Here is a 12,136-nt window from a genome sequence, read left to right on the forward strand (position 1 = left end):
GATGAATATCTCAGGTATGTAAAAAGCTAAAATTGTTTTTAGAAGTATTCCATTTTAATTGATACCAGATCTTGGTCACTGTCAGATCAGTTTATTTTGTTTTTTTTTTCAATTGTATTTTTTGTGATGTATAGAGGGGTTACAGTTGCATTTGTTGGGTACTGAGTAAATTGCTTCTCCATCTTATTTTTCCCCTTCACTTCCCTATTTTAAATAAACCTATCTATCTATCTATCTATCTATCTATCTATCTATCTATCTATACACACACATGCACACTATACATCAAGTAACAAAGTCAGATATAGAATAAGGCTAAGAGAAATGAACTCTAGGATATGGAAACAAGAGATTTATCTTTGTGATTGCTGTCCTTAATATACTATGTGAAGTACATTCTTCCAGAACACTATGATGTGAGAAATCCAGCTAGTATACACTGACAGCAGTCCCTACATATGTGGACTTCATACTAGTAGTATAAAGGGTTTGGTTTTTTTTGGGGGGGCAGCTTTTCTCTTCAGGTTTCAAGCGCATCAGCTCCTACAGGTTGGTGGTTCAGTCCTGGCCAAGTCCAAGAACCACAAATATGAACACATCCAGTCCCAGAAATGTCATCCAGAAACCCACACCACAAAGATATGAGTCTCTGAAGGGGGTGGACCCCAAGTTCCTGAGGAATATACATTTGACTAAGAAGCATACCAAGAAGGTCTGTGAGAAGACGCAAGCCAACAATGCCAAGGCCATGATCACGCAGGCCGAGGCTGTCAAGATCCTGGTGAAGCCCAAAGTAGTGAACAACAAACGGACAAGTTTCCTGGCAGGCCACCCACAAGCTCCAGCCACTCGCCTATATCACCCATCCCAAAAGGATGCAAATCCGTTCCTACACTGACTAGGGTCGCAGGCTCACCAGGGCCCAAGGTCATGGTCCAGGCCTGGCTAAGACCAAGGCTAAGGTGCAAGCCAAGGCTCAGGCTCCAGCTGCCACTCCAGCGCAAGGCCAGGCTGCAGATCCTAAGAGTGCCCAGGCCCCAGCTCCTAAGGTCACTATGAAGGCTCCACAATGATGACTGCTAGTGTGAGGACAGAAGGACTGATGTGGCTCCCTGGTCACCATCTTCAGAGGGGACAAGTGTCATTTCTACCAACAAACCTGAGGCAGGATATGAAAACAAAAAAACCTCAAAACAAACAAACAAAAAATAAAGTTAATTTGATATTTTTCTGTATTAATTATGGGTTTTACTTAGGTGTAAGACATCCTATACTCTCCCACATAAATCAGGAATGTGTTCTTTCTAAGCCTACTGTGTCTCTCACATCTTTACTTGTCCTCTTGTCTCAAACATTTCTAACATCTTATAAGCTGAATTTTCAAAGGAGTTATGTTGCTAGACTTCTTTCCTGTATAAACCATACTTTAGTTAATACATTTGTGCATATTTGTATATGATTTTCTATATTTACAGAAGTCTTTATAAATTAAATACAACTTCCAAATATAAGAGACAGCAGGCATCTTTTATCTTTCAGTAAAAGTTTATTCTCTTTACCATAATTTTGATGTATATCTATACAAAAGGCTAAAGTGAAATGAGAACCTATAGTTTGGTTAGATGTTTTAAAAAGCACTGTAATGAGTCAGAATTTTACAAATGGTTCTGGTGTGAATGATGTGATTTGTTAACTTAGGTATGCTTCTATGGTCCTGGGGAAAATGAGTAGAAATAGAATCAGAGTGTGAATCTGATTATAAATTTAAATATGTAGATTTCAATCTATTTCTGGAAATTTAAGTGTTATCTAATATTGTTGAAAGAATGTTGACTGAGACAGAGGAAGTCAGTTTAGATAAAGTAAATTGTCCTACATGACAGTAGATATTTAAATTGTGTATTTTGTGTACATTTTATATTTCAATTATTCTGTTAATATTTTTGTTTATGGCAATTATAATATTGAACTGCAATAATAAAATCATTTAAAGGCCAGTTAAAGATTCCTGTGAGCATATATTCATTTACAAACCAGTCTTCCATTTTGAATAAATAAGAATTCCTGGGGCCCGGAGTTTGGCCTAGTGGTAAAGTGCTTGACTAGCATGCATGAAGACCCAGGTTCAATTCTTTGGTACCACATACATAAAAAAAATCCAGAAGTGGTGCAGTGGCTCAGGTGTTAGAATTCTAGCCTTGAGAAGGCCCAAGGACAGTGCTCAGGCACAGAGCTCAAGGCCCAGGACTGGCAAAAAAAAAAAAAAGAATTACCAAACCTTAATTAAAACACATCTAAGGGAGGGAAATAACCTCCCATGCTTCAGGATTGGAAGAATTAACGTTATAAAAATGTCAGTACTGTCAAAGGCTACCTACAAATTCAATGCAATATTCCAACTTTAATGAAACAGAAGAAGCAATCAAAATATTCATATGGAATAATAAAAGACCTCTAAAAGTAAAAACAATCCTTAGCAGAAAGAACAGTGCTGGAGGAATATCAAACTTCAAACTCTACTACAAAGCTACAGTAATAAAAACAGCTTGGTACTGATACAAGAACAGGCCCAAGGACAAATGGAATAGAACTGATGACCCAGAAATCAACCCACAGACCTATGGCCACCTAATCTTTGATGAAAGAACCAAAGATCCTGGCTGGAAGAAAGACAACCTCTTCAACAAATGGTGCTGGCAGAACTGGCTAAACACATATAGAAAACTAAAGGTGGACCTTTATCTGTCTTTCTGCACCAGAATCAACTTCAAATGGATCAAAGACCTTGAGACAAAAGCAAACACCCTGCAGATTTTACAGGAAGAAATAGGAGGTACATATGGACTCCTTGGCATGGGTCGAAACCTTCTTAATAAAGGCCTCCAAACACCAACAAATCAAAGAAGATTTGGACAAATGGGATTGCATTATACTACAAAGCTTCTGTATGGCAAAGGACATAGCCGTCAAGAGAAACAGAATGCCCATTGAGTGAAAAGATCTTCACTTGCTGTACAACAGAAAAGGGCCTCATATCTAAAATATACCTACAGCTCAAGAAATTAAATTTCTCAAAACCAAATCCTCAAAGAACAAACCATCCTCATAAAAGGTGGGCGAAAAACTTAGAGACACCTATGAAGAAGAAATAAGAATGGCTTATAGACACATGAAGAGATGCTCAACATCTCTGGCCATAAAAGAAATGCAAATCAAAACAACCCTGAGATTCCATCTCACTCCAGTTAGAATGGCCATTATCAAGAAAACTAATAACAACAGATGCTGGCATTGATGCAGCCAGAAAGGAACACTAATACACTGTTGTTGGGAGTGTAAACTCATTTAACCAATATGTAAAGCAGTAGGGAGGTTTCTGAAAAGACTAAAGAAAGGCGTTTCTTATGATCCAGCAATCCCATTTCTTGGCTTTTATAGAAATATCCAAAGGCAAGGTCATACTAAATCTGCCAATACAAACGTGCTCATTGTAGCATTATTCATGATAGCTAAGATATGGAACCAACCCAGATGTCCCTCAGTAGATGATTGGATCAAGAAGATGGAATTCTATGCTGCCATCAGAAAGAATGATATTGCCCCATTTGTAAGGAAATGGAAAGACTTGGAAAAAATCATATTAAGTGAAGTAAGCCAGACTCAAAGGAACATAGGCTCAATGTTTTCCTTCATTTGTAATAATTAGTACACATCTAGGACTCTCCTAATAGAGGATTACAATAGCACAAACCTAAGTATATAAGGTCATATAGGTTGAGACTAAATAAAAGAATCTCTAGGCTATGGAAGCAAGAGTTTTATCTTGAATGATGTTCTTAATGTACTGTTATTTCTCTTCTTTGTTGTCCTTTGGTTAATCTCATATTGTTACTGTATCTGACCTTGTTACCTGGTATAGTGTATATACAGTGGCTTGTTTATTTGAAATAGGAAAGGGAAGGGGGAAAACAAAACTGGGAGAGGCTGGGGAAGGGAAACAGGGACAGAAACATAAGGGTTATCAATGTGTGCGAAGTAATGCACCTACTCTCTAGAGAATATAACTTTAACTCCTCTATATATGACCTCGACAATAAAAAATAAAGTGAAAAATAAAAAGTTTGAAATCAAGACTGAGTTGACATTAAAAATCTTTGACAATGATATGTTTATGGAGCAATTTTTTTAAAAAATATGTGTACTAGTACATACCTATAATCTTAATCTGGAAGCAGAAAAGTCAAAAGTTGGCAAGTAACATGGGATTCATATGGAGAGCTTGTCTCAAAAAGAAGAAAATCACAAAATAAAACAAATGTAAAATTTCCCTATTCTAACTTCCTTTTACTTAAAAACAAAGAATTGATTACATTTAATTGATGTATTTCTCTACTTCAAATAAAATCCAGAGTTTCTTTCTTTAGACAAAAATCAAGCTTTATGAACACCATGAATTATTTCAGCAATATTCATAGCATGAATCTATAAAGTTCAAACCACAGTTCATTTATCACTGTGTATGATACGCATTATAGAAATTCTTTAATGTATAAAGAAATAGCTTTTCACTATGTAATTTTTCAAATATCAATTTACAGGAAAGGCCAAACTATAACTTTTCACTAATAATCTTTGGCTCAAAACAAACTCAAATTCAACATACTTCATAAAAATGATTTGAACAATCAAATCCAAGTGTTCCTCCCTGTCTCCAGTCATCTTTCCATTTAGCACACTGCTAAACAGAACATTCAGCTTAAATTTAATTTCATGATAAAATAAATGTCTTTATATTACAGATCTTGGGGTTTTTTTCCTTGAATTTTATTTTTTTATTGTAATTAGTAAAAGGGTTACATGATATTTGCCAGATAGAAGGTGCATTAATTCACATACATTGATACCCTTTCACATGTCTTGGTACCCGTTTCCCTCCCCCCCCACACCCCCCACCCGTCTTGGTTTTCCCCCCTTCCCTATCAAATTTCAAATAACCAAATACAAATAAATTCAATTTATCAGATAACAAAGTGAGATACTATACCAATATGAGATAACCAAGGGACAGCAAAGGAGATGAGAGACAACATACTACATTAAGGACAACAATCATTCATTATATGGCTTTTGTTTCACTATCCTGGAGGTCCTTTCAATTAGCTTCTACTGATTATGACGAATGAGGGAAACCATTGAGCCTAAGATCTTGGGTTTTTAATCAAGCAATAGGTGCTAAGCAATGTGTTAGGGACCATAGACAAACCCAAATGAGAAGGAGCCAGAGCACAATCATAAGTAGAAAAATGTAATTTATGGATTTATATATTGCAATAAAGTCTAATACATGCAAAACCATAGGAAAGCAAAAGCTCCCATAAAGAATCTAAGTGTGACCCATATATACACAAAATCTGGATTTTTTTTTTGATGATTAAGGTGTGTGTGTGTTTGTACTTAGACATTAACTTAGGGCCTCACCTCTTGCATATGTCATTTGCTCAAAGATGGTGCTTTACCCCTTAAACCACATCTCAATTGCCTTTTTATAAACACAGTAGTATTCTATCTAGTTGTTTTAAGCAAGGATTTTTAGAAGCCACTGAGGTGAAGGATGCATGTACAGAATAATACAAGTTCAGTTTGCACAAGTCTGTGAGACAGGGTGACAAGAGGTCCTGAAGATACATTGACATGAACAGGCAGGGCCTGCTGTTGTTTGGACAAATATCCCCCGATGGCCTATGTGTTAAAGACAGGACCCTATGGTTGTGCTATTAGAAAGTCATGAAATCTTTCACTGGGCCTAGTGGGAAGCCCTTAGGTCATCAGTGTGTATCTTTGTCTAGTAATATGGGACCTTAGTTTCATCTAGTGCTTCATTGCTCATGAGAGTTTACAGTTTTCCTGCCCATACATTTGAAGTAGTTTAAAATTTTCTCATGAGTGAAAAATCTCCCCAAAGAGAGCTTTCTTTGTATTTGCTAAATTTTCATCATCCAATACAGTCACCTGAAAAAAATCTAGCATCAGTGCTTATCATGTAAAAATGAGACTGACTCAGTGAATTATCATTACATTTTTTTGGCCAGTCCTTTGCTTGAGCTCAGAGCCTGAGCACTGTTCTTGGACTTTCTCAAGGCCGGAGCTCTACCACTTGAGCCTCAGCACCACTTCTAGCTTTTTCTACTTATGTAATACCGAGGAACTGAACCCAGGTCTTCGTGCATGCTAGGCAAGCACTCTACCACTAGGCCAGATTCCCGGCCCCTCATCATTACAATTTTGCGGATAACTTGTTATAGGGAAGGAGGATGAAGTATAGTTTATCACATGAGTAATTCTAAAATCTGGAGAAATATTACGGTAATCTCCAGGCCTTATATTCATTAGTTAAGCACTCTATCATATAAGTCATGCCCCAGTCCTATTTACTTTATGTATATTTCAGAGGGTCATGACTTTTACGCAGAAAGCCTCAGATTAAGATACTGCTAATTCTCCCTCTACAAAAGTGAGATTCCATGCACAAACCAACAAGACAAGGTTTTGCTAGTTTCAGCTTGGTCACACCTTGAAACTGTTAACTTTAACAAATTATTTAGCTTTATAAGCATAAGCCACCATTCCTGGTCTTCAGATTATATTTAATGAAAGATATTGCATAGTGTAAAAGATTTAAGATATGGAAAAGGGAAAACTTAATTATGTTTGAATTATAGTTCTTTCAAGCAATGTTAATCCAAGACAAACTACATGCTAAATTCATTTGAATACCATGACTAAATAGGTCTTCAATAAAAACTGCAAATTCACGTTAGAGACTTATGAAGAAATAATGTATTTCAAAGAAGTTAGTATAGAACTGCAGAATAAGAGATTGGCAGAAGATGGCGGTGGTTCAGTGTTAGACATACTTTGCTCCCACCAAGATTCAAGTTCTGGCAACATAGGGGACAGAAATCCCTTAGCTGGAAATCTGGCCCCAGAGCTGCTGAAGTCTGTCCCCTGGGCCTGCCACAGACCTGGTAAACAAAGCCGCCCACGGATCTTTCAGCTTTGTTTTACCAATCAAGCAATCTCATCCAAAAAATCGCAAAGCCAAATCACAAGAGAAAAAGACTTTTTGAAGTGTTTGGATCCCAAATTTAGTGGAGACACAAGTTTCCTATCCTGCACCCCCCAAAAAAAAACAAAACTGAAAAATACCCTTTTTTTTTGTTCTTCTACCCCTTTTGATTTGCATTTTTAGGTGTTCTTATTTTCTCCTTGCCATTTTACCTACACCTTTTTTTCTAATGTTATGATTCATTCCTTTTTTTTTTCTCCTCTCTTTTCCCTCATTCCTTCTGTCACTATGGTCATTTCTAGAAACACAGGGACAGCTTTGGGTACAGTCTGAATAAAAATGATATTCATATTGATACAGTCACCTGCTTTTTAATCTCCTGATTCTCAACCCTAGTATCTCTTGGGTAAGAACTCAGAACAGTGAGGAATCTCCCCCCACCTTTTTTTTTTGGTGTGTTTTGTTTTGTTTTATTTTGTTGTTGTTTTGTTTCTGTTTTCTTTTTAAAATTTGTATAATTGAAATCTCCTATGTCTACCGCCCTCTTTTCTCTATACATTCTTCTTATTACTCAAGTTTTATCTAAGTTCATCTAAATTTTCTACTCAAATATTCTACATGTCTATCACCTTAGGTCAGTTATCCTTACATGATAACTTTTCTTCATTACTATAATAATCTTACACTCCTGCATTATTCTTTTCCTACCTCCCTTGTTGTCTTTCATATTATCTTTCTATCTCTGGTCCTCTGTTCCTCCTTCAACTCTTATAATGCATGGATCTACATTTGATGGTTGTTGAGCAATGCTGTGTATCTAGGTGTTCAACTATACTCTAGGTCCACAGGGACTTAAATACAATAGAGATTGGATTAAGGGGCTTATCGTTTTGGTCATAAATCGGTAAGATGTGGTTGTATTAGATTTGTATGTAAGTGCACAAAAAGAAAGAGAGAGTGATATTACCAATCTAAAAGTGCAAACATCTATTGTCAGCCAACTAAAAAGGTCTGGGTTGGTTATATCTGAAAAATTATAATCTTGTTTAGTATTAATCTTGCTCCCATTTTCAAATGGGCAGAACAAGAAACTCAAGAAAAATGTCAAATCAAGGAATAGCATCTCCCACCCAACATAAACAGGCAATGGAGCAGTCAGTGGCAAATCTAGAGGAGAGTCTTCCAAGTGTTATACAAATGCGATTGATAAACATCATCAATGAAAAGTATGAAAACATAAAGAAAGAGATAAGGGAGGAAGCCATAGCTAAACAAGAGGAAACCATAAACAAGGTGATATGTGAAAAAGAGGAAGCCATAAAGGAGCCCATAATGAAAGTTTTTCAAAGAAAAATGGACAAACTCATAGAATGCACAAACAAAAAGTTGACCGACCTCCAACAAATGTCCAAAGAGAATAAAGCTGCTGAGCTAACCACTCAAATGGAAATCAAGGAGTTAAAGAAATCCATACATGATCTAAAACAAGAGATGCAAGGCATCAAAAATGAGGAATTAGAAGCACAGGGGATGAAGAATAAAGTAGAAAGCTTTGAAAGCTTGGTTATATCATATTGTTACAGTATCTCACTTTGTTATCTGATATATTGGATATATTTGTATTGGTTATTTAAAATTGGATAGGGAAGGGGGGAAAACAAGATGGGTGGAGGTAGGGGGGAGGGAAATGGGGACCAAGACATGAGAAAGGGTATTAATGTATGTGAATTAATGCACCTTCTATCTGGTGAATATAATGTAACCCTTCTATTAATTACAATAAAATATATATGAAAAAAATTAAATGCTAATTAGGCCACAAAAAAAGAAATGCAGAATAAATCATCATTATAATGTATAATGAAAGCCATCTACTGCACGAAAGATTTTAGGAAAAATGATGCAAAAGCTATAGATGTTCCAAATTTTTTAACAAAAATTGAACCTGTATTTATGGCAAATCCTCTAATATAGATTTTAATAAAATAAGTCTATAATTTCAAAAAATGTATTTATTATGAAGCTATATTATATATACTTATGAAATACTGTACTTATTTTAATTCACCCAAGAAGAAACACATTACAAATTTGAAGCTTCAAGCATTCTAGATGATAAAGGAAACCCTTAGTGACACATTAAGGAAAAGAAAAATGAATAGAATAAATTTGGCTAAGAGAGAGCTAATATTCATTGTTTTCAGATGAAATGCTCATCTCTATTCGCAATCAATAAGTCAGCTGACAACTGTATGATTTAACTGTAGCAGGTTGGCCAAAGTAAATATAAAATTCAAATATAACATGAATAATCAACTAAAAATTTAATGGAACAATGACCTTCAGACAATGTAGAAAAAGGATAAAATATATAATCATTTATTAAATGAGACATCTATAAGGCCTGTATGGGTATTTGAGAAAAAGTAAAACAATCCTAAAGCAACAGAAAGGAAAAATTTTAATAGGAAAAATCTTCAGCATTCAGGTTTCAGTTTAAATGTTTATATAAATATTCATATCTAGATTACAATCCCAACGTCTTTTTTACTTGAGAAAGACTTGTGCTCTTCTTGAGTTCATAAGAATGATTATGTGAGTATGGACTTATAGGTAGCTGTTCATCATAAGAAGTGAGGAAATGAGACAACAACCAGGAAAAGATGTCAAAATTTTGTAATATTGTGATTATACTTTTTTCTTTAAGATGACCAGCCCATGTATCCGACCATAATGATGGAATGTCACAAGATAGATGAACAAACTTAAAGGTTAATGGAATGTTTTATTCCAGGCTATGGTCAGTCGATGGAATAGTTCTTGGATCATTTACTTAACTTAGTCAATAACCCATGCTTTAGAGGTCAAGTACAATAAGGACAGTTGCTGTATTCCTTGGACTGGTTCTGGGGAAGATTTTCTTCTTTTTTTTTTTTTAACATTTTTTTACTGTAATTAATAGAAGGGTTACAGTTATGTTTGCCAGATAGAAGGTGTATTACTTCACAAACATTGATTCCCTTTTTCATGTTTTTGTCCCCATTTCCCTCTCCCCAGCCGCTTCCCTCATCTTGTTTTTCCCCCTTCCCTATCCTAGTTCAAATAGACAAATAAACATATATACAATATACTAGATAACAAGGTAAGATACTGTAACAATATGAGATAATCAAGGGACAACAAAAGAGATGAGAAATAGCACATTAAGAACAACAGTCACACCTTATATGGCTCTTGTTTCTATATCCTGGTGGTCCTTTCATTTAGCCTCATCCTATATGGCCTTATGTATCTAGGTTTTGCCCTATTGCAGTCCTTTGCTAGGAGAGTCCAAGGTTTGTACTAATTATGAGAAATGAGGGAAACCATTGAGCCTATGTTCCATTGAGTCTGGCTTACTTCACTTCATATGATTTTTTTCTAAATCTTTACATTTCCTTACAAATAGGGCGATGTCATTCTTTCTGATGGCAGCATAGGATTCCATTGCATATAAAAACGACATATGGTTGATCAATTCATTAACCGAGAGGCATCTGGGTTGGTTCGATATCTTTGCTATGGTAAATAGTGCTGCAGTGAACATCGCTGTGCTAGTGAGTTTAGTATGTCCTTGGTTCTGGACCATTAGATAAATGCCAAGTAGTGAAATTACTGTGTCATAGGGGAGCTCTACATTTAGTCTTTCGAGGAACGATGATACAGCTTTCCATAGTGTAGTAGTGATCCCTCCTGGCCACATCCCTTCCAGCATCTATTGTTATTAGATTTCTTGATCCTGGCCATTCTCACTGGAGTGAGATGGAATCTTAGAGTTGTTTTGATTTTCATTTCTTTTATGGCCAGAGATGTCAAGCAGTTCTTCATGTGTCTATAGGCCATTCTTATTTCTTTTTCAAAGAAGTCTCTTTTAAGTCTTGGGTCCATCTTTTAATGGGATGGTTGATACTTTGGAGATTAGTTTTGGAGTCATTCAATTTTTTAGCTGATGATATATTTTAGATATGAGGCATTTGTTGTCTGGTTAGTGAAGATCTTCTCCCACTCTGTGGGCTTTCTATTTAGTTTGCAAGCTAGGTCCTTTGACACAAAGAAGCTCTGCAATTTAATGCAGTACCATTTATCCTAACTTTCTTTGATTTGTTGTTTCTGGGTCTTTATTAAAAAAAAATTTGACCTGTGCCAAGGAGACCTAGTGTATCTCCCGTGCCTTCTTATAAAGTTTTATGTGTATCTGCTTTTACCTCAATGTCTTTGATCCATTTGAAGTTAATCCTGATACAGTGTGACATAGAAGGATTCAACTTTAGTTTTATGCAGGTGCTTGACCAGTTCTACTAGAACTATTTGTTCAAGAGGCTGTCATTCTTCCATTCTGTTTTTGGCTCCCTTATCAAAGATTAGGTTTGTTGTTTGATTTCTGAGTCTTCAGTGCTATTTCATTGGTCATCAGGCTTGTTCTTGTGCCAGTACCAACTGTTTTGGTTACTATACCTCTGTAATACAGTCTAAAGTTTGGTATTGAAATTACTCTTGTGCTGTTCTTTCTGCTAAAAATTGTTTTTGCTATGTGGGGTCTTTTATTATTCCATATGAAATTTTGGATTGCCTTTCTGGGGAAGGATTTCTTATGCCCAACCTCTTACACTTTGATTAAAAATAAACTGTCTTAGGTAAAAATAATTGTCAGTTTCCACCCTTGCGATGACATGTTGTCAGTCTATAGAAAGTATATTATTTTTCTAGGAAATTCTGCCATCACTTAGCATTTGGCCAGAATTCTCTCACTCAACGTAGGAGACAAGGTTGAGACCTGAGGAAAAATTCATCAGTAGGAAGAAAAGGCATGACTTGTTACTATTCTCCAGCAATCAGATTTTTCTATTAGAATACATTGAAAATATATTATTGAAACTGAAGGAAAGACAACATGTTGTCCAACATTATGGAAAATTGGAGAAATAAAAATGAGCAGCTGAATGTTTAGTAGACAGTGAATGCTGTTTTCACATTACAATAAATGATGGACTATCCAGCAAATGAAATGTTGGCATTTAGTGTTTCTCTTTG

The sequence above is a fragment of the Megascapheus bottae genome, chromosome 1 (genome assembly GCF_031878675.1).
Source record: "Megascapheus bottae isolate mThoBot1 chromosome 1, mThoBot2.hap1, whole genome shotgun sequence".
In the NCBI taxonomy this organism is placed as follows: domain Eukaryota; kingdom Metazoa; phylum Chordata; class Mammalia; order Rodentia; family Geomyidae; genus Megascapheus; species Megascapheus bottae.